The 21,849-nt window shown below is 41.1% G+C and overlaps 1 protein-coding gene across 4 annotated transcripts in view; it reads left to right on the top strand.

Moving 5' to 3' along the window:
- The window catches only part of mllt10 (MLLT10 histone lysine methyltransferase DOT1L cofactor), a 207,394-nt gene that overhangs the window by 18,247 nt on the left and 167,298 nt on the right, over nucleotides 1-21,849 (top strand). The gene's annotated exons all lie outside the window — the stretch shown is intronic.

Raw genomic sequence — 21,849 nt, 5'->3', positions numbered from 1 at the left:
AACATCTCATTTTCATACTATTGTATGGTTTTCCAGTGCACTGCATTACTTATCCATCTCTGAAATTTATTTTGTTATAAATGTTGGTTCCATTGATCCAGCAAATCTCCTCACCATTTGAAATTTCAAATGGACTTAGCCTTTTTAAGTTGACGAGAAGTCTTCTGCATGGCTGGAGAAAATCTTAAATCACTTATCAAATGTCTCTTCCTATATTGTGCATTGTGAGAAGCAGACTTGAAAACTACCAGATACAGCATATCATGTATGTTACCTGGACAACTTTAGAAATCAACATATTTTCACTGTGTGTGATTGCAAGCAAGTGTTCTCAGATTTTTTGCTGCATAGCAAAAGTGGTGGATTTTTTTCTTTTGGAGCAAAACTAATCTCTTGTATGTTACTTATTCTGGAGTGGTTAATTTACTTTTTTGCTTCTCACTGATTCTGAATTGATTTATTTTTCTAACATATTTCTTCCGACAAATGTAAAAAAAAATGAAATCAGTTTCATTTTAACTTTTTAAATTATAACTGCCATTATTTTGTAAAAGTGTATGACGGTACTAGTTAGAGCGTTATATGAAACTCTTAAGTTGAGGAGAGATGTTCAAATTGATACTTTTGTGTTAGATCGAGAAGTCTTGAAAATGTATTCTTTTCAAAAATATTTCTCATTGCTGAAGCCAGTGTCACCTACAGGGGTATATTTGTCCTATGGTATCATGCCTAAATGCTTTCAACTGTACGTGAGCATAGATGGTACTCTACAAAACATTATCTGTATATGGAGGATATCAAAATCAAAAATAGTCCTGCTGACACTCAATTCACATTTAAAGCATTTTGTTGGCAGAGGGCAAAAAATCCACATGTAAAAATGTCATTAGATTTTTCAACCTCTGGCTTATCACCATATTGTCATTTTGCAGTGTCATTGAAAGAGCCTTGTGATGTGTTCTAAAACATTGATTTTCTTGTGTTTAAAGCAGAACTTTATTCAAAAAAATTCCATTTACTTCCTGTTTCTCATGGTATATTAGCAGGCTGCTCCTATTATAGTTCAGCTTCTTGAAATTCAGACTGCATTTCTGGTTTAAATGTACCTTCCATAGCAATTAGGAAGGATAAGTTGGGTAGAAGTCAAAATCTGTGAATCGTAACCTTAAAGACTACTTTGGCTATTGTAAAATCTGCTCTGAAGTATAAACCTATTTAATCTACAGACATGTCTCCGAACTGGATTTGTAAGATAAAGCGCCTTAAAAATGCACCACTGAACTTTAATTTTGCTTGGCCTTTGGGAGGGAAAGGTAGTGGATTCCCCAGGGCCTAATTAAATAGCAGAACAGGTGGCTGCTATTCCAAATGATCTGGGTCGGTTGTAGGTGGGGATAATGATTGACTTTCAACTTTTTAGGTCAAGGTGCCTCTGAGGTAACATATCTGATTTTAACCAAATTTCATCCTTTCAGTAAATTTGTTAATCCAGTACCTACCTAATCCAATCACAGACTCCTTCAGCTTTACTTCTCCTAACCTGATTCCTGTAAGGACTCCATTTCCTTCTCCCTGTTTCTGTCTGCATCATTTCTGTTTTGTTGAGACTTTCCAAACCAATGCCTCTGAAATATCTCCCTTTTTCCTTGACAGTGGTTTCCTCGCTGGTATAATTGACTAGTCAGTCAAATGTGTCTCCACTAACTCTCACATCTGTTCTTTTTCTCTCTCCTCCCAGCCAAAGCAAAGCTAGGCTTCCCTTGTCCTCTCATTACACTACACCGGACTCCATATCCAATAGATCATCCTCTTTAATTTTCTCCATTTTCAGTGACATTCCAACATTTTCTCTTCCTCCACCTCTTCTGTCTGTGGGTGGCACAGTGGTTAGCATTACTATCTCACAGCTCCAGAGAACCATGTTTGATCCTGGTGTCTGTATGGTGTTTACAGATTCACACTGGGTTCTCCACCCCAGTGCCCCAGTTTTCTCTGCCATGTGTTCTCGTTTAAATTAGCAACTGTAAATTGCCCCAAAAGTAAGTGGCTGGGGATGCAACTGGAAAAATGGGGTTAGTGTACTTGGGTGCTTGATGGTTGGTGTGGACACAGTTGGCAAAAGGGCTTACTTCAGTGCTCTTACGACCATTCCAATGGGGCCATTCCCTTCATAACTCTCTGGTTTGCTATTACATTTCCTCCAACTATTCCCCTTCTCATGGCATTCTCCCATACAACATCAGGCGACGCAATGCATACCATTTCACCCTGGCCCCCTCCTATTCAGTGACCCAAACAGCCCTTCCTAGTAAAGCAGCAATTCACTTGAACTTCACATTTACTGTATTGCATTGGGCATTTATGACGTTGTCTTCTTCACTTTGGAGAAACCAAACACAAGTTGGGTGACTGCTTTACTGAACCAGTTTAGTCCACAATCCACCCAGAACTTGTAGTTGACTGTGACCTGAATTCTCCATTCCAGTCCTACTCTGATCCCTCTGTCTTTGGCCTCCTACACCATTTCAACAAGGCCCAATGTAGGCTTGAAGAACAGCACTTTGTCTTCTGTTTAGGCAAGTAGCCCTTGATACTGAATATTGAATTGAGCATTATCAGATAACCAATCTTTCTGTTTGTGTCAAAACTGGCCAATTCTCATGCAAGACCATCTGCCTGTAACGTTGCCTGGGTTTTCTTTCTCCATAGATGCTGCCTGATGTGTTGGATATTTCTAGCATTCTCTCGTTTCTGATTTTCAGCACCTTGCTGTGTTGCTGTCTTTTTCATACTTTCTCTAAAGTCCCCTCATTCCTCTATTAAGTATACAGTACCAAAAGCATTGTATCATCTGGACAATCTTGGTCTCTATCTTCTATATATTTCCTTTTTTTTTTGTGTTCTCCACTGCTCTTGCTCCAGCTTAACACTGACTTGACATGCTAACTTTTTTTCTCTCCACAGATTCTAGGTAACCTGTTGACTATTTTCAGGACTTTCTTTTTATTCTATATTTTCTTTATTTTGTTCATGTGATTGTTCTAAAGAGCAGAACTTAAGAGTAGAAGTATATGTTTTACTTTTGGAAAGTGGACATTTTTGGATTTATTCTATCCTTAAAATTTTATGGCCTGATATTTAAGTTGACAGTGGTACTACACAGTTTCCCACTTTAGGTTTCTTGGGGGAAAAATTATTACCGAATTTAAATAAATATATCTTGGAGGTGGTGGGGAGGAGGGATGAATTTCAAGTCTTGCTAACTACTATTTAAATGATCATAGCATTGAGTTTAATGTTACTATGGAAGTGTTTATATACTGCATTTGGATTAATTTGTATTCTCTTTCCAAGTTTCAGGTTATAAAATGGTAATTCACATATTCAATAAAGATATTAACATTTAATTGGTGGAAATGTATGCCAATGAAGTACAGTAGGCAGTTTTTAAAATTCATGTAAAGAATTGTGAAAATATTTGCACAATACTGTTAACTGGCAATGATGAAGGAATGGTGATGTATTTCCAAAACAGGATAGTATTTGACTTTGGTAAGTGTATGTGATAACATTTCTGTGTACCTGACCAGTTATTTTTCTTCTCAGTAGTAGAGGTTGTGTGTTGAGGAAGTGTTCATAGTGTTGGGGGTAATATATTAGCAAGAACAGAAGATGTAACTGGGATGAATAGGTCACTTCTAGGTTGCCAAACTGTAAATAGAGAGGTATGACTGGGATCTGCAGCTAGGCCTCAGCTGTTTATGATCTGTATTCATGACTTGGGTATTGTAGCCAAATTTGTTGATGAGACAAAAATAAATAGAAAAATTAAGATAAGTTGCCATGAGGACAGAAAAAGCCTGTAAAGGGATGTAAATGAGTAAGTAAAAGGACTGAAATTTGGCAGATGTGTGGAAATGTGAGGTTATCCACTTCAGGAGGAAGAACAGAAAATCATTCTGTAGTTAGATACTATAGAATGTTGCTGTTCACAGAGATCTGGGTGTCCTTCCACATGAAGCAAGGTTAATGGCACATAGGAGGTAAGTGGACTTCTGGCTTTTTACACAAGGGGCATGGACTGCAAATGAAGGAAAGTCTTGCTGCAACTGTAAATGGTTTTGGTGTAACTGTACCTGTAGTGCTCCATATGGTTTTGGTCCTCCTATTTAAGGAGGGATATATCTGCTGAGGAGACATTTCAGAGAAGCTTCACTGGGTTGATTCCTGTGATGAAGTTGTCCCTTTAAGATGATTTGAGCAGGTTGGTTCTGTACTCCTTGGAATTTAGAAAAATGAGGAATCATTATACCAAAGCACAAGATTCTGAGGGGACACACATGGTAAATATTGATGGGGAATGTCCCTTCATGGGGGAATTTGAAACTAGGAAGTCTAATTTCAAATTAGGAATTCTCTTTTTTTAATATTGTGATGATAAATTTCTGTGAAGGTCATGAATGTTTGGTATTCTCAAATCCAGACAACAGTCCAAGTTATTGATCATATTGAACACTAAGGAAAAAAAGGCAAGAAGATGGGCTTGAGACCAAGATCCAACCAGACATTTTCTCCATTGAATGGTGAAGCAGGCTTGTGGGACTATGTGGCCTATTCCTTCAATTTCTTAGTTTCTTGTGTAAGCCTTGGCAAATAACAAATAATGCATGTTGATGTACACTGCAGTCATGGTGCATTGGGTTTCGAGAGAGTGAGTGTTTAGAGTGATGGATGGTGTATCAGTTAAATAGTGTGACAATTGAGTGGTCTGCTTTGGCTGGATAGTGTCAATCTGCTTAGGTCCTGTTGGACCTGCTGTAATACAGGCTAGTGGAGATTATTATTATGCATCTGATGTATGTTTTAAGTCGGTAGAAAAACTTTGGGTTGTTAGGAGGTGAGTCACTCCATTGCTGAATTCCCAGCCGCAGACATGGTCACAGTAATAAAGTGGCTAAAATAAAAAAAAAACTGCTAGAAATATTTAGCAGGTCCAGCCACATTCTATGGAGAGAAAACAGCATTAACATTTTGGATCAATGACCCTTAATCAGAATTGGAAAAGTAGGAAACCAAACCAGGGAAATGTATATTTTTCCAGCTGGTGATTTCCATTCATTCCATTTTACATTTAAATCTAACTTATCGGATACAACAGACATATAATGTGTTAAAAGCTCTAACAATAAAGTGCATATCGTTAGAGATGTTAACCAATGTTAAATTGGTGGGTGCTTTTCACTGCAATCTGAAAAATTATAGTTAGTTTTCATGTAATCAGTGTACATTCTGTTGCACTGCTTGCTGACATAGGTGTTTTATAAATATGAAGTTTGGAATGTTGTGTCCTAGAATGTGTCTTGCTGTGGTTCATAAAGTCTATAAGTAAATACGTTTTAAAATATTCATTAATAGTTGTTTGATTGAATTTTGATTCTTGTGTGTTTTGGTCTGAACGTTGGAATTGCAAGTCATAAGGAATGCACACCTTTGGTGTGAAATAGTTAAATCTGGAGTGTCTGAAGTACTATTGAAAAAGGAGATAGTAATCAGAAGAGGAAAACGCCCCATTATTAATATCAGTGGTTTGGGGAATTAACAAGCTATTGACCATTTGAAAATTTTAACTAAGTGATATGTTTGACTTTAAAAGGTCACAGCTGCACTATTACAGAATGATACTTGCGACACCACCTGGCACAGTAGCACAACTAAAAGAGCCACTGCCTTGCAGCACCACAGACCTGGATTCATTACTGACCTCGGGTGCTGTCTGTGTGGAGTTTGCACGTTCTCCCTGTGACTCTTTGGGTTTCCCCCAGATGCTCCAGTTTCCTCCCACATCCCAAAATGTGTGAGTTGGAGGGTTAATTGACCACTGTAAAATTGTCCTAGTGTGCAGATGAATGGTAAAACCTGGGGGGGAATTGATGAGAATGTGGGTAGAATTTTAAAAAAAATTGGGATTAATGTAAATGGGTTCTTGATGGTTGGTGCAGACATGCTGGGCTGAAGAGCCTGTTTCCATATTCTATAGCTCTGACTATTTTGTGTTGTATGAGGTTTAATATGGTCTTTGTAAAGCAGCGCATTATACAATTTAGTAACATACTGCAGTTTAATGTGGGGAAGTGTGAGGCCATGCACTTCAGTAAGAGGCAAAAGGCTGACTATTATTCTAAATAGAGATCGTAAATGAGTGTGGTACAGAAGGATCTAGGTATTCTTGTTTATGACTAACAGAAAGTTAGCAGGCAGGTGCTGCAAGTAGTTAGAAAGGCCAAAGGCATATTGGCCTTTACTGCAAGGGGGTTGGAGTTTAGAAATGAGTAAGTTTTGTTACAATTGTACAGGTGTTGTTGAGGCCACCCCGGGAGAACTGTGCACATGTTTAAGAAAATATATACTAGCACTGGAGGCAGTTCAGAAGAGATTTACTAGGCTAATTCCTGGGAAGAAAGGGTTGTCCTATCACAAGTGGCTAAAGAAATTGGATCTGTATCCTTTGGTGCTCAGAAGAATAAGGGTGATTTTACTGAAACATAGAAGATCCTTGGGGAGCATGACAGTTGGATGTTGAGATGTTTCTACAAATCAGAGAGCCTCCACTGAGGGTATGTTATTACAAGATAAGGGTTGGCCTTCTAAAACTGAGGTGTGGAGGAACTTCTTGCAGAGTATGGTGAACCTCTGGAATTCTCTACTCTGGAGAGTTGTGGAAGGAAGATCATTGGGTAGTTAGAGGTGGTAAATAAATTTTTGACAGATCAGGGATTTGAGGGCAGTAGAGAACTGGCAAAGAGGAAGAGTTGATGCCTGGGACAGATCAGCTGTAATCATATTGAATGGTGGGGTAGGTTTGAGGGTCAGGTGACCTACTATTTTCATCGAGTTATATAGCATGGAAGCAGGCCAATTGGCTCACCATGGCCACATTGACCGGTGGGCACCCATCTGAATTAATCCCAGATTCCACACTTGGCCCATAGACTTCTATGTCTATGCTGTCAGTGACTCTGTTTCTACCTTCCTCTCGAGCAATGTGTCCTAGATACTCACTACTCTCTGGGTGAAGAAAGGTCTCCCTTGTATCCCCTCTAAATCTCTTGCCTCGTACCTTAAATCTGTGTACTCCAGTTTGATCTACTTCTGGTATGGGGAAAAGTTTCCTCCCGTCTACCCTATACTTCCTAATTCTATATACCTCAATTGTGTCCCCTCTTAACTTCCTGTGCTCCAGGGAAAACAGACCAACCCTCTCCAATTTTTCCTCATAACTGAAACTCGATCCCAGGCAACATCCCGGAGAATCTCATCTGCACCCTCTCCAGTGCTACCACATCTTTCTTGTAGTGTGGCTGTTTTCTTGTGTGTTCCTATATTCAAAGTATATTTTTCACTGAAGACATCAATGAACTCATATACAACATTTTCTTCATAATTCTAAAGAAGGACAAATCAAAAATGAATATGCAGGGAGCATATTAATGAAACAAAGGATATTTGAAGCATAGACACGAGTTTCTGCAGATGCTGGAATCTGGAGCAACACACAAAATGCTGGAGGAACTCAGCAGGTCGGGCAGTATCTATGGAGAGAGATAAGCAGTTGACGTTTTGGGTGGAGACCCTTCATCAGGACTGGAAAGGAAGAGGGCAGAAGCTGGAATGTCGGGGGAGGAGGAGGAGTACATGCAGGCAGGTGATGGGTGAGTCCAGGTGAGAGCAGGAAGGTAGGAGTGTGGGAGAGGTAGGGAGGAGAAGTAAGAAGCTGAGAGGTGATAGGTAGAAGAGGCAAAGGGCTGAAGAATAAGGAATCTGGTAGGAGAGGGGGCAGTGGACCATGGAATAAAGGAAGAAGGTGGGGAAGGGATGGGCAGGTCATGAGGGTGGGGGAAGGGGAAAGAGAAAAGGGAAGGGGGCCTCAAGAATGAGGGAAGACAAAGGAGAAAATAAAAAAAAGAGAAGGGGAGGGAAGAAGAAGGGAGGAGTTACCGGAAGTTGGAGAAATCTATGTTGAGGTTGTCAGGTTGGAGACTACCCCGGGGTGAAATATGAGGTGGTGTTCCTCAAACCTACGTCTGGCCTCAATGTGGCAGTAGAGGAGGCCATGGATAGACATGTCGATTATGGGAGTGGGATGTGGAATTGAAGTGGACGGCCACGGGAGATCCTTGCTTTTGTGGCGGATGGAACGAAGGTACTCAATGAAGTGGTCACCCAATCTTCATAAAAGCAGCTCTGAGTAAATAGCCGCCAGAGTATTAGTTTTAGTTTGGTAGCAGCATTCTTGCCTTTGGATTAAAAGGTTGTGAGTTCTAGCCCCAATCCCGAGCTATTAACATTTAATCTAAGATGGTGATTTATTGTATTATTAAGGGATAGCTGGACTATCAGATGAGCTATCTTTCAGAAGAGATGTAAAATTGAGGCCAAACATAATTCTGACAGGACTGGACAGAATGACTGTGGGGTTGGCTTGACTGTGGGAATTAGAACATGGAGCCACAGTATCAGGATAGTAGGTTAAGACATTTAGACTGAGATGAGGAGAAATTTCTTCACTCGCATGGTGTGAACTGATAGAGTTCTTTACCACAGAAGAGAATGAAGTTCCAGTTGCTAAATGCATCCAAGACTATAGACGGACTAATAGACACAAAAGATGTCAAGGGATATGGGGATAGAGTAAGTTTGATATTTCTTGGGAGGGAACAGTGAGATTAGACAATGAGAAAGCAATGGATGTAACCTGTTAAAAGACTTTTGATACAATTCTTAAGAGACTAATAAATGTTGGGTAGTATGGAGATCAGGGACTTAACAGAAGGGATTGATGGTTTGCTTCAAGTGAGAAGAGAGTAGGAGTAAAGGGTATAGTGGAAGATGGTAACAGGTGGTAACTAGCAAAATGAGTTGATGTGGTGCATTTGGGCTTTCAGAAAGTCTTCGATAAGTAGGTGGTATTGGCAGTAATAATTGGCCCGGATTGAGGACTGGTTAATGGGCAGAAAATGAAGAGGAGGAAAAAGCAGGTAATTTTTGGGATGTGACAAGTGTGGAGCCATACTGTTCCATTTATATAGCACCCTGGCAGGCCCACATCTGGAATATTGTGAACAAGTTTAGTCTCCTAACTAAGGTAAGTTGGTTTATTATTGTCACATGTACCGAGGTACAGTGAAAAACTTTGTTTTGCATGTCATCCATACAGATCATTTCATTACAACAGTGCATTGAGGTAGTACAAGAGAAAGCAATAACAGAATGCAGAATTAAGTGTTATAGTTATATAGTGCAGACAGACAATAAGGTGCAAGGCCGTAACAAGTTAGATTGTGAGGTCAAGAATCCATCTTTATCATGCTAGGGGACTGTTCAATAATATTACAGTGGGATAGAAGCTGTCCTTGAGCCTGGTGTTACGTGCTTTCAGGCTTTTATATCTTCTGCACAATGGTTGGGAGTGGGAGAGAGAACATCTGGGGTGGGTTGGGTCTTTGATTAGGTTGGCTGCTTTACCGAGGCAGCGGGAAGTGTAGACAGAGTCCATGGAGAGGAGACTGGTTTCTGTGATGTGCTGAGCTATATCCACAGCTCTCTGCATTTTCTTGCGGTCTCAGGCAGAGCAGTTGCCATACCAAGCTGTGATGCATCTGAATAGGATGCACTCTATGGCGCATGGATAAAAATTGATGCGGGTCAAAGAGGATATGCCAAATTCCTTTAGCCTCCTGAGTAAGTAGAGGTGCTGGTGTGCTTTCTTGGCCGTGGCATCTACGTGGTTGGACCAGGACTGGCTATTGGTGATGTTCACTCCTAGGAACTTGAAGCTTTCAACACTCTTGACCTCAGCACCATTGATATAAACAGGAGTGTGTGCACTGCCCCCCCCCCCCCCTCCCTTTCCTGAAGTCAATGACCAGCTCTTTTGTTTTGCTGAAGAGCAGAGTTACTGGAATCATTTACTCAAGATTCTGGGAATGCAGCAAAGGTTCACCAGATTAATACATGAATTGGTAGGTTTGTCTCATGAGTAATGTTTAGAAGAATGCAAGGTGATCTCGTTAGATCATAAAATTCTAACCAGGCTTTACAGGGTTTTTGCAAGTATAATGTTTTCCATGGCTTGGGGGGTGGGGGTGGGGGCGGCGGTGGGAGGTGGTGTGAAGAACTCCTAGTCACTGCCTCAAAATAAGTGGTTAGCTATTGCATAGAGGAATGAGAAGAAATTACTTCACCCACAAAGTGGTGAATCTTTGAAATTATCTGCTTGTTTACTTGCTTATTACTTGCTACAACATAGAAGGGGGCCATTTGGCCCATTGAGTCCATGCTGGCTTCCAGCAGGTCAATCCCATCAGTTCCATTCTTCTTTCTCTGTAGTCTGCAAAGTACTCTCTCACATGCCCATCAGCTTCCCTTTGATTCTTTTTGCCATTTACTGTGGTATAAATTTACAGTAACCAGTTAACCTACCAGCACATCTTTGGAATATGGGAGGAAACTGTAGTACCCAGTGGAAACCCACATATGTGGGGAAGTCTGAATGTGTGCACACTTCAGACAGACACCACTTGAGGTAAGGATCGTAGCCAAAGAGAAATGTGAAGGCTCAGTCTCTGTATTCAAGACAGATATCATAGAATACGAGATACAAAGGGAATTAAAGGATATGGTGTTAGTGTGGCAAAGCAGGCCTGAAATATCAGCCATGGATTCATTGAGTGGCAGAAGAGGAATGAGGGGTTGAATTGCCTCCTACTGCTTCTATTTCTTATGTAGCAGTGTTCCATCAAGGATCGGTGCTGGGACCACTTCACAATTTCCATTAATGATTTAATATTTTGGAATCAAAAGCATAGTTTTTAAATTTGCAAATATTGTAAATTTTGAGTGGGTGTGGGGAGGGGGTCACAGTGGTCAGTACTGAGGATGAATCTATCAAATTTGCAAGAGGACTTTGATAAACTTGCACATTGGGCAAGAAATTGACAAATGAAGTTCAACATAGATATTACATTTTAGTAGGGAGCTCATATCAAAGATGCGAGAGAAATGAGTGGGACAGATGAACAAAGTGATTCTTGGAATGCAGATACATCTACACTAAAGTTATACCACAGGTTAGCAAGGCTGTAAATACAGTGAACTAAGCAGTATGGTTTCTTTCCAGAGTGATAAAAGTGAAATTTAGGGAAGTTTTGCTAAACTTGTATCAAACATTGGTTAGACCACACTTGGAGTACTATGTATAGTTCTGTCATTGTATCAAGAAAAGGATATAGAGGCACTGGAAAGGGTGCAGAAAACATTACAAAAGTACATACAAGGAAAGGATTCCCTTGAGAAAGGAAGGCACAGTGGTGACCAAACTGAGGTCACAGATGCAGTGAGTATATTTCTTGAGGGCAGTGAGACAGGAATAGACTGCAATGCTGATAGATTTGTATGAAGAAAACCAGGAGGAGGCTAAATTGGAGCATAAACACCAGCATGCACTGATTGGGCTGAATGGCCTACTTTTCTGCTGTATGTCCATGTAAAATTACTTCACACTTAGATGATTCACATTAATAACGCATTAGTGTTCTGTGTTTTTATTGTTATAGAATAAAACTTTACTACCTCATTTATTCACTTTTCTCCCCTGTTCCCCCGGTTATTCTCCTTGTTCCACATGTCTGTTATTGGTTGTATGAAGATAATGATTCAGATTCTCAGCACCCAATAATAGGATCTCAAGAGCAGTTACCTTTTAGTGAATTTGGGTGGTATTATTAGAAGCTGTGTTCCTGGCCAATCTCAGCACAAGCGTGCTAGAATCTTGATTTTTGAACAGTGGCTGGTTCAAAGCCATTATTATTTTCTGCTGCTCTTGCTAGCTCAGCTTCATTACAGTTTTCAAAAATAAAAAAAACAGCAGATGCTGGAAACTTGAAATAAAAACAAAAACAGAAAATGCTGGAAATGCTCAGCAGCATTTCTGGAAAGAGAAAAGAGCTATTGTTTCATATCTGACAAAGGGTCTTCAACCTGAAAAGTTGACTTTCTTGATGCACATGAAAAATTAAATCTGCAGATTTTGTTAATTAGCACTATATTCATATTTACTTGGGTCTTTAGAAGTATGCTTTGGGAAATAAGGAACAGCAACATAGTAGTAAAGCAATGATTTTAAGTCACAAGTTGAAATCCCATTATGGAGGCTGGGAAATTTAAATTTAATAAATTAAATGTGGAATTTTAACAGAAGTGCTATAATGGTGACCATGAAAGAAAATTGTTGCAGAAATCCATCTAGTTCAATGATGTTCTTATTGAAATAAATCTGCTTCCATTCTCCATATCTGGTGACTCCAGACTTTGTAACTGCCCTTCAGAATAAAACCACAATATTAAATCAGAAGAATAAAACATGGTAGACCACTTGGTATTGACTAATGCACTGGATACGGATATGGCAAAGTCAATCTTGCAAAGTGTTCCTCAGAAACGTCTAGAAACAGGTATTAGAAAAGCTGGCCCGCGGATCAGATAATCAGCAGCCTGAGGTAGTTGTATGCCGAGAATTATACTTTAAAGTCTTGGGGTCTTCCATTTCAACTCTGAGTATATCTGCCCCAACAGCAGGACAGAGCTACCAGAGGTTGAACGGTGTAGAGGGAGTGGATCTATGAATCTTAAGCAGACCCCAGGACATCTCTTGGCATCATGTCAAATAAAGACAAAGAAATCTTCTGATTACCATCCACCATTATTCTCAGATGATGAATCAGTACTCCTTCATATTGAACAGCACTTAGAAGAAGCACTGTGTGTAGAATGGATGCACAATGTCAGAGTTAAACAGCACTGAAACATCCCTTTAACCCAACTCCTCCATGCTCACCAAGGCACCTTCCTGAGCTAGTCCCACTTCCCTTCATTTGGCCCATATCCCTCTAAACTTTTCCCATTGATGAACCTCTCCAAATGTCTTTTTAGTTTTGTAGTTGTACTCACTTCTACCACTTCCTCTGGCACTCTGGCAGCTTATTGCATATACCCACCACTGTTCGGAAAAACTTGCCCCCTTTCTTCCCCCCCACCGCCCCAGGTCCTCTTTAAATCTTTTCCCTCTCACCTTATGCCTTCTAGTTTTAGACTCCCCTACAGTAGGGTGGGGGGATGGAGGGGAAAGACTGTGCCCATCCACCTTATCTATGCTCCACATGATTTTATAAGCCTCGATCAGGTCACCCCTCAGGTTCCTATGCTCCAGGGAGAAAAATATCCCAGCTACCCAATCTCTCCTTGAAACTCAAACCCTCCAGTTCCTGCAACATCCTTGTGAATCTTTTCTGCACCTCCTGTAGTTTAATCATATCCTTTCTATTCGTATAGCAACCAGAATTACACACAGTATTCCAGGTGTGGTCTCTCCAATATCCTATGCATGACATCCCAACTTTTGTACTCAGTGCCCTGTCCAGTGAAAGCATGCATGCTGCCTTCACCACTTTGTTTACCTGCGTTGCCACTTTCGGGGAATTATGTACTTGTACCCCAAGGTCTCTCTGTTCTATAACATTCCCCAGGACCCTGTCAGGTCCTGAAGGATGTAGCTGCCAGATAGGGTTTGCAGGAGATGGTGAATAAATCAAAAAAAGAATAAAGCTACTGACTTCATCTTTGTATGGTTGATTCTTGATCTTTCACAGTAATGGAGGGGAGCACTTTCATGGATAATGTGAAACATATTAATAAAAAATATTAATCATGTTGTTAAGGGTTTGCTTCAGTACAGCACAGGAACAGGTCCTTCAGCCCACAATGTTGTGCTGAACTAATTAAATGCCTAACTAAATTAATCCCTTGTGTTTACACATTGGCCATATCCCTCCATTCTGTGCACATTCATGTGCCTATCTAAAAGCCTGTAAAATGCATCTATCATATTTGGCTCCATTACCACCCCTGCTAGCGCATTCCAGGCACCCACCACTGTTCATGTCTCGAAACACAAACTTTCCCCCCATATCTCCCTTTAAACTTTCCCCTTCTCACCTTATAGCTGCTCTCTAGTATTTGACATTTTGACCCTGGGGAAAAACATACCGGCTGTCTACTCCATCTATGCCTCTCATAATCTTATAAAACCCTTCCCCCCCCCCCCCCCCGCCCCCTTCTGCCACTCCAGAGAAAACAACGCAAGTTTGTCCAACCTCTCCTTAAGGCCCTTGTCCTCTAATCCAGGCAGCATCCTGGTAAACCTCTTCTGCACCCTCTCTAAAGCTTCCCACATCCTTCCTATAATGGGATGACCAGAATGGAATACAATAGTCCAGATGTGGCCTAACCAGAGTTTTATAAAGCTGCAACATAACCTCCTGAACTCAGTGCCTCAAATGACTAAGGCAAGCATGCCATATGCTGCCTTTATCACCCTATCAACCTGTGCAGCCGCTTACAGGGAGCTATGGATTTGAACCCCAAGAGCCCTCTGTACATTAACACTGTTAAGGGTCCTGCCATTAACTTTGTACCCTCCCTTTACATTTGACCTCCCAAAGTGAAACACCTCACACTTAGGCCAGATTAAAACTCCATTTGTCATTTCTCCACCCATATCTGCAACTGATCTATATCCCACTGTATCCTTTGACAGTCTTCTACACTATCCACAACATCATCAATCTTTGTATTGTCTGCAAACTTACTAACCCACCCATCCACGTTTCATCCAAGTCATTTATCTATATCACAAACAGCGGAGATCCCAGTACGGATCCCTGTGGAACACACTAGTGTTACGGACTCAGTGAAAGTCCCTTTAAGATAGAGAGTGTGTGTGTATGTGTGTGTGGGGCGTGCTTACGTCAATAGAAGATAAAGGACGTAATGACGTTGTTGAAGAAGAAGAAGAAGAGAGAGAGAGAGAAAGAGAGAGAAGGGAGAGAGACACCAGCCTGCTAGTTTTCTCTATCGATGGATGAGAAACAATAACTGTGTTTGCCACTGAAATCCATGTATGGAAGTTGGAAGTAATCTGGTGGAGTTCACTTTGTTGCTGACCTGTAGAAGGAAACAGGTATTTGTGTGTGGACGACCACGATTCGGATGCTTTTCGGGGTGAGGAAGTCACTACCGAGTAAACACTGGAGTTTCGTTTGGGTTCCATTCGTGGAACATTTGGATTTCGTATTTACTCTCTCTATGTTTCTCTACATCTACGTCTTATCTTTAGACAATGGTGGTTGTTGAAGAAGCCCTTGCTCATGTTTCACCTTATGGCTTGCGGAACTGAACTTTAAGAACCATTCCGGAACTTGGAGTTTGGGACTTTGTCACACACACACACGACGAGTTTAGTTTTGGGGTTAACGTTCAAAGTTTAACATTTTTGAATTGTAACATACTAACATTTTTACTTTTATTTTACGTATTATCATAAGTAGTAATTAATAAAATAGTTTTTAACACTGAATCATGCTCAGTGTGTTTCTTTTGTTGCTGGTTCGTGACACTAGTCACAGACCTCTAGCCAGAGTAAGTCCATTTGACCACTACCCTTTGTCTTCTATGGGCAAGCCAATTCAGAATCCAAACAACCAAGCAACCAAGTCGCATGCATCTTAATCTTTTGGATGAAGATTATTATTAATGTTTTTTTCTAAATAATCCTATTTGTATGTTTAAAAGTTGTTTTACAGTGGTACCTTTTTCTACTTCTGATCAATATCAAAAAATACACAGGGATTTGCAGACAAACTTACAATACAGTATGACTCTGGGGTACTGAACTGCTGTGCAAATAAACTTCAATGATATTAAAGTTTAATCAGTTTTAGTGTGTTCCTACTATAGTTAATCTCCTATTGTACTCCAGTTTTACTCTCTGAAAGGATGGGTCTTTGAAGGGGCAAGCAGTTAATGCAGAGTTAACTTGCAAGTTGCAAGTCAGCTGCTGAGGGCCCCCTGCATTTGGTAGGAGTTGAATGCCTTTTCAGTCCTATTGGAGACTATTCTGTTTTCACCCTTATGACTCCCTGTGTTGTGTGGTACTACCATTGTGCTAGACGGGACAGTCTCAGAACAGATCTGGCAGCATAAAACTGACATGCTTTTTGGGCCATTAGTAGAAGCAGAATTATATTCCACCTCAATTTGTAGACTCATGGAAGGGGACCAACACTGGATCAATAAGTAATGCAGAAGGGCATGCTGCGAACAGCATCAGTGTACTTGTATAAAATAAAATTGCAAACTTGCAATTTGCAACACAGGGCTACATGCAAGTCTGAGGGCAAAAACAGCATACAGAGGCTAAACTAAGCAATCCACTAAATCAAAGGATCAGATGAAATCTCTAGTCTAACCATTTCCCATTGTGAATAGTGGTAGGCAATTAACTACCTCTTGTTTCATAGGAAGTCCCTCAAGCTGTCAATAATTGGCTTCCACTATGGTTCTAAGATGCCTGAGGGGGCAAGTGGTCTGCTCCTTCTGCTGTTTACACTGGGCTTCTGTATGCTTTCAATGCATGGAGTGTAGGTTCTAAGTGCCATCCCAAATGTTCTTTCTTCACTTTGGTCACGGGCTAGGGATTTCCAGGAATTAATGGAGAGATTTTGCGCACACCTTTTCCTCTGTCTGCCTGACAATCTCTTCCTGTGGCAGAGCTTGGAATAGAGTGCCTGCTTTGGGAATGTAATGTTGGGAATGCGAACCATGTGACCTGCTCATTGGAATTGACTGAGTGTAATTAGGGCCCCAATAGTTGGCCTAGGAGAGAATGCTGACTTCAGTTCATTTATTCTTCCTGTGGATTTGAAGGATTTTGCAGAGATAGCATTGATATCTTCCCAGTGCCATGACTTGCCTATTGGAGGTTGTACATTCTTGGGCATATCAGAAGTTAAAGTTCACTGGTGCACTGAAGGCAGTGGTGAATTTCATCATTGCTGCCTTCCTCGTCAAAAGGTTGCTCCTGAGATATGTGAAGTAATTCATGTTTTGCAATACAGAAAGGCAAGCAAAATTCATGACAGCACTCTTGGTTCAGTCACCAGAACCTATCAGAGTTTATTGTCATCTGACTGAGAGGCAGCAAGGCTATCTGCCTTATCTGAGCCATAACAGGTATCAATGATGCAGGACTGATCACTGTCTATAATCTGTTCTGTTATCTTCTTCAACCTTCTCTCAGAGTACCATTGTCAACAGAAATGTCGCCACAAGATGATCAATGTCAAAGCTGAAAGGATCCTGCAAAAATGTGACAGTAATAGAGTTGCAGTTTGTGTGGATTTTGCATGTTCTCCTGTGACTGTGTGGGTTTCATCCAGTTGGTCCACTTTCTCCCACTTACCAAAGATGGTGTGTATTGGTAGGTTAAATGGCCACTGTAAATTGCCTCTTGAGTGTAGGTGAGTAGTAGAATCTGGGGGAAGTTAATGGGAAGTGGGGAGAATAAAAATGGGATTAGTGTTTCATGGTCGGTACAAATTCAATGGGCTGAGGTGCCTGATTTTGTACTGTATGACTTTAAAGTAGTTGTTCTTATAAAGTGCCTCACAGTCAATCTATTGAGTCCCAGCTGCAGTCTGTCCTCTGTGGATGGACTGCCGTGAAGTCCTTCATAAGTAGCATCTGTTAAGAGATTCTCTCTACTTGGAAGAACCAAAGCTGGTTTAATGAGAATGACCAGGAGTGAAGTAACTGCAAATGCAAGGAGTCTCCAACATATTTCCAGGGAAAAGAAACTGCTCTATAGGCCGAAGACTGAGATCCAACAGAAAACCTGTCACAACATCCCCCCCCCACCCCCCCCCCCCCCCAGCCAAAAAAAAGAGTGGTAGGTGGAAAGAGTGCAGGAGGCCAAGTAGTTCGCTGATAGCCATGATATGAGGGTTCTTAAGTATTTTCAAGGCTATCTATGGATCAAGAACCCAAGGTCCTACAGCACTGGGAGAAGGATATTGCAAGAACATCTCCATCTTCAGCTATGATAGAATCTAGTACACAAATGCTCACCTTTGGCCAGAAGAGTCCAGTGGTTCTTGGCTTCCTCCTGGGTCTCTGTCACCATAGAAACTTGTCTGTAGTCAATTAAATTCACTCCACGTCATATCGAGGAACAGCTCAAAGCACTGGATACTCCAAAGACAATGGGACGAGACACATCCTGTCTTTAGCACTGAATGCTTGCATGCTAGCACTAGCTGTGCCTATAGTTAAGCTGTTCTTATAAACTTATAATAAGGGCACTTACCCATCAAAATGGAAAATCTTCTATGTTTGAACTGTTTATAACAAGCAAGGCAAATCTTGGATCCAAATTGTTGTTTCAACTTCATTGTCAGCAAATGATGGAATGTGCATCTCCCAAACTTATGACCTTAACCTCCAAGAAGGGTTGGGGAAATAGATGGGTTGGAATGTTACTTGCTGCAGGTTCCCCTTTAATCACACACCTTCCTAACTTGTGTTGCCATTCCTTCATTATTGCTTTGTCTAAGTCCTGAATCTCTCAACCCAGCAACGCTGAAGTATGTTTCCCAGATGGACTGCAGTTGTTGAGGTGGCTAATCACCACTTACTTGAGGAATATTATAGATGAGCAATAATATTAATGCTATCAGTTTTCAAACGTTTAAAACCCATTGTTAGTATGGAATAACCAAAGGAACTTTAGTCCTTAGTGTCTTAATAAAAGTTGAGCACTTAAGATGAGCAGTTAATAAATTTTAAGATGGTTACCTCAATAGACAAATTGCATTTCTTGTGAGAGGTCTCATTTGATTTCCCGAATGTGTTGTCAGGTATCGTTTCAATGGTTATTAAGGTAATTCACCTAATGGAAACTAAACAAGGATGTAATTGTAAACTTGGAGTTCAATTAACACATCATCAGTACTTCTACTTCATCAGTAGAGATACGATGCCAAGTTTTAAACTTTCTCCATTCTTCCCAGTGAAGAATCATATTGTGATTCAATCTAAGCCCACTTGTTTCAAAAGAACCTCACTGTATCCAACTTCTGTTTATCTGGATTTGAGAAGAAATTTGATGTTTGGCTTAGACATCAATTTCCTGCTGCAAACTCTCCTGGCCTTTGTGCATCTGCCTTAATTCAGTTTTTTTTACATTATTGCTGTTGACTTGCTTTACCACCTGATCACGGTGCAATTTAAACCAAGGTTTTCAGAGGATCTAAGTTTCTTATAGTGACTGAGCTTGACTACACTATGACGCTTTAAAGGTAGAAGTCTTTTTCAATACAGCAGAGAGGAACAGCTTGTGTTTGATTATGAAATGTACAGTGGTTTCATCTGTAAATGGTAAATTTGAAAATTGATAATTGTTTTTGTGACATTTTAACACATTGGTAGGATTTGGGTACAGTGTAGGAGAATTATAGAAAGGCTGCACTATTTTAGAAGAAGATGAAGCCACTTTTGTTTAAGATGGATGCAAAAGATTCCAGCAGTTCTTCAAGAGTTTGTTGGTTTGTTGATATCATTGGGAATGTTTTGCCCTCAACCAACAGCACCCAAAAAAAACACCATTTATCCAGCATTAGAAAATTGCTGCCTGCCACTTGTTACCAGTTTAGTACACATGTTATACACATAGATGCATACCTGTATATCCTTAACATGCTTAATGATTATTGGGGCAGGGGTTTATCCATGCCCCCTTCCTTACTATATATATTTCTAAGATTAATCAAGCTTAACTTTCCCTTTTAGAAATCCTTTGATAACTCTTCATAATATTTTCATTTCCTAGGTAACTTCCTATTACTACTTTAAATGAGGATTCCATTATTTTTCTTCTGCCACTGATGCTAGCATATTGATCTTTAGTTCCTTGTTTTTTTAAAATATGGGAATCTCATCATTTGTCTGTTACTTTTTCACTGGTTCTATGTCCTCAAGCACATAAAAATTGGAAGGGGTAGGTCAATCATGAAAACAAGTTGATAAACACACCCAAAAGGGGATAGAGGTGGCTTGCATCCTGGAGGGAGAGTAAAGATCTATTACCTGCCATTCATGATCAAGGAATCCAAGCTTGAGGTGCAACTGGCAACACAGCAGAACATGAGAGAGGCTGAGAATTTCCTGGTTTGTAAATTTCTGAAGCTGGCCATCCAGCAGCCACAGACTTCAGGGTAGTTATTGGGTACCATCCCAAAAGCCAGAAAGTGCCAGAATCTTCAGTACTCAACTTAGATGGTGTCGCGGGCCGCGTGCTCAGATCTTGTGCTGACCAGCTGGCTGAAGTATTTGCGGACATATTCAACCTCTCCCTGCTTCAATCTCAGGTTCCCTCCTGTTTTAAGAAGACCACTATCATCCCGGTAGCAAAGAAAAGCAAGGTAACATGCCTCAATGACTACCGACCAGTGGCTCTGACATCCACCATCATGAAGTGCTTTGAGAGGTTGGTCATGGCACGCATCAACTCCAGCCCACCAGACAACCTGAACCCATTGTAATTCGCCTATCGACGAAACATGTCTACAGCGGATGCCATCTCCCTGGCCCTACACTCAGCTCTGGAGCATCTGGACAGTAAAGACACCTACGTTAGACTATTGTTTATTGACTACAGCTCTGCCTTCAATACAATAATTCCAAGCAAGCTTGTCACCAAACTCCGAGACCTAGGACTCAACACCTCCCTCTGTAACTGGATCCTTGACTTTCTAACAAACAGACCGCAATCAGTGAGGATAGGCAGCAATGATTCCGGGAATGAAAGGGCTTAAGTATGATGAGCGTTTGTCGGCTCTTGGACTGTACTCACTGGAGTACAGAAGGATGAGAGGGGACCTCATAGCGACATTTAAAATGTTGACAGGTAAGGATAGAGTAGATGTGGCTAGGCTGTTTCCCTTGGTGGGCGAGTCCAGGACCAGAGGGCACAATCTTAGAATTAGAGGGTACAGTTTCAAGACAGAGATGAGGAGAAATTTCTTTACCCAGAGGGTGGTGAAATTGTGGAACTCCTTGCCACGCACAGCAGTGGAGGCCAGATCAGTGGGGGTGTTCAAGGAGGAGATAGACAGATATCTAAATAGTCAGGGTATCAAGGGATATGGGGATAAGGCTGGAAAATGGGATTAGAATAGTTTTTTTTTCTCCTTTTCTTTTTTCTTTTTTTCCCACCCCATTTCTTTTTCCCTTTTCCTTGGAGCAGACTCGATGGGCCGAATGGCCTGCTTCTGCTCCCTTGTCTTGTGATCTTGTGAATACCTCCGGCACGATTATTCTCAACACTGGTGCCCCACAAGGCTGCATCCTCAGCCCTCTACTCTACTCCCTATACACTCATGACTGTGTGGCCAGATTCTGCTCTAACTCCATCTACAAGTTTGCAGATGATACCACCGTTGTAGGCCGTTTCTCCAACAGCAATGAGTCGGAGTACAGGAAGGAGATAGAGAGCTTAGTGGAATGGTGTCATGACAACAACCTTTCCCTCAATGTCAACAAAACAAAAGAGCTGGTCATTGACTTCAGGAATGACATGCACCTGTCTACATCAATGGTGCTGAGGTCGAGAAGGTTGAGAGCTTCAAGTTCCTGGGTGTGAACATCACCAACAGCCTGTCCTGGTCAAATCACGTAGATGCCACAGCCAAGAAAGCTCACCAGCACCTCCACTTCCTCAGGAGGCTAAAGAAATTTGGTTTGTCCCCTTTGACTCTCACCAACTTTAACAGATGCACCATTGAAAGTGTCCTATCTGGATGTATCACAGCTTGGTATGGCAACTGCTCTGCCCAGGACCGCAAGAAGCTGCAGAGAGTTGTGGACACAGCCCAGTGCATCACGGACACCAGCCTCCCCTCC

The sequence above is a fragment of the Pristis pectinata genome, chromosome 5 (assembly GCF_009764475.1).
Source record: "Pristis pectinata isolate sPriPec2 chromosome 5, sPriPec2.1.pri, whole genome shotgun sequence".
In the NCBI taxonomy this organism is placed as follows: domain Eukaryota; kingdom Metazoa; phylum Chordata; class Chondrichthyes; order Rhinopristiformes; family Pristidae; genus Pristis; species Pristis pectinata.
The sequence above is the reverse complement of the archived record's forward strand: the minus strand, read 5'-3'. Positions and strand labels throughout refer to the sequence as shown.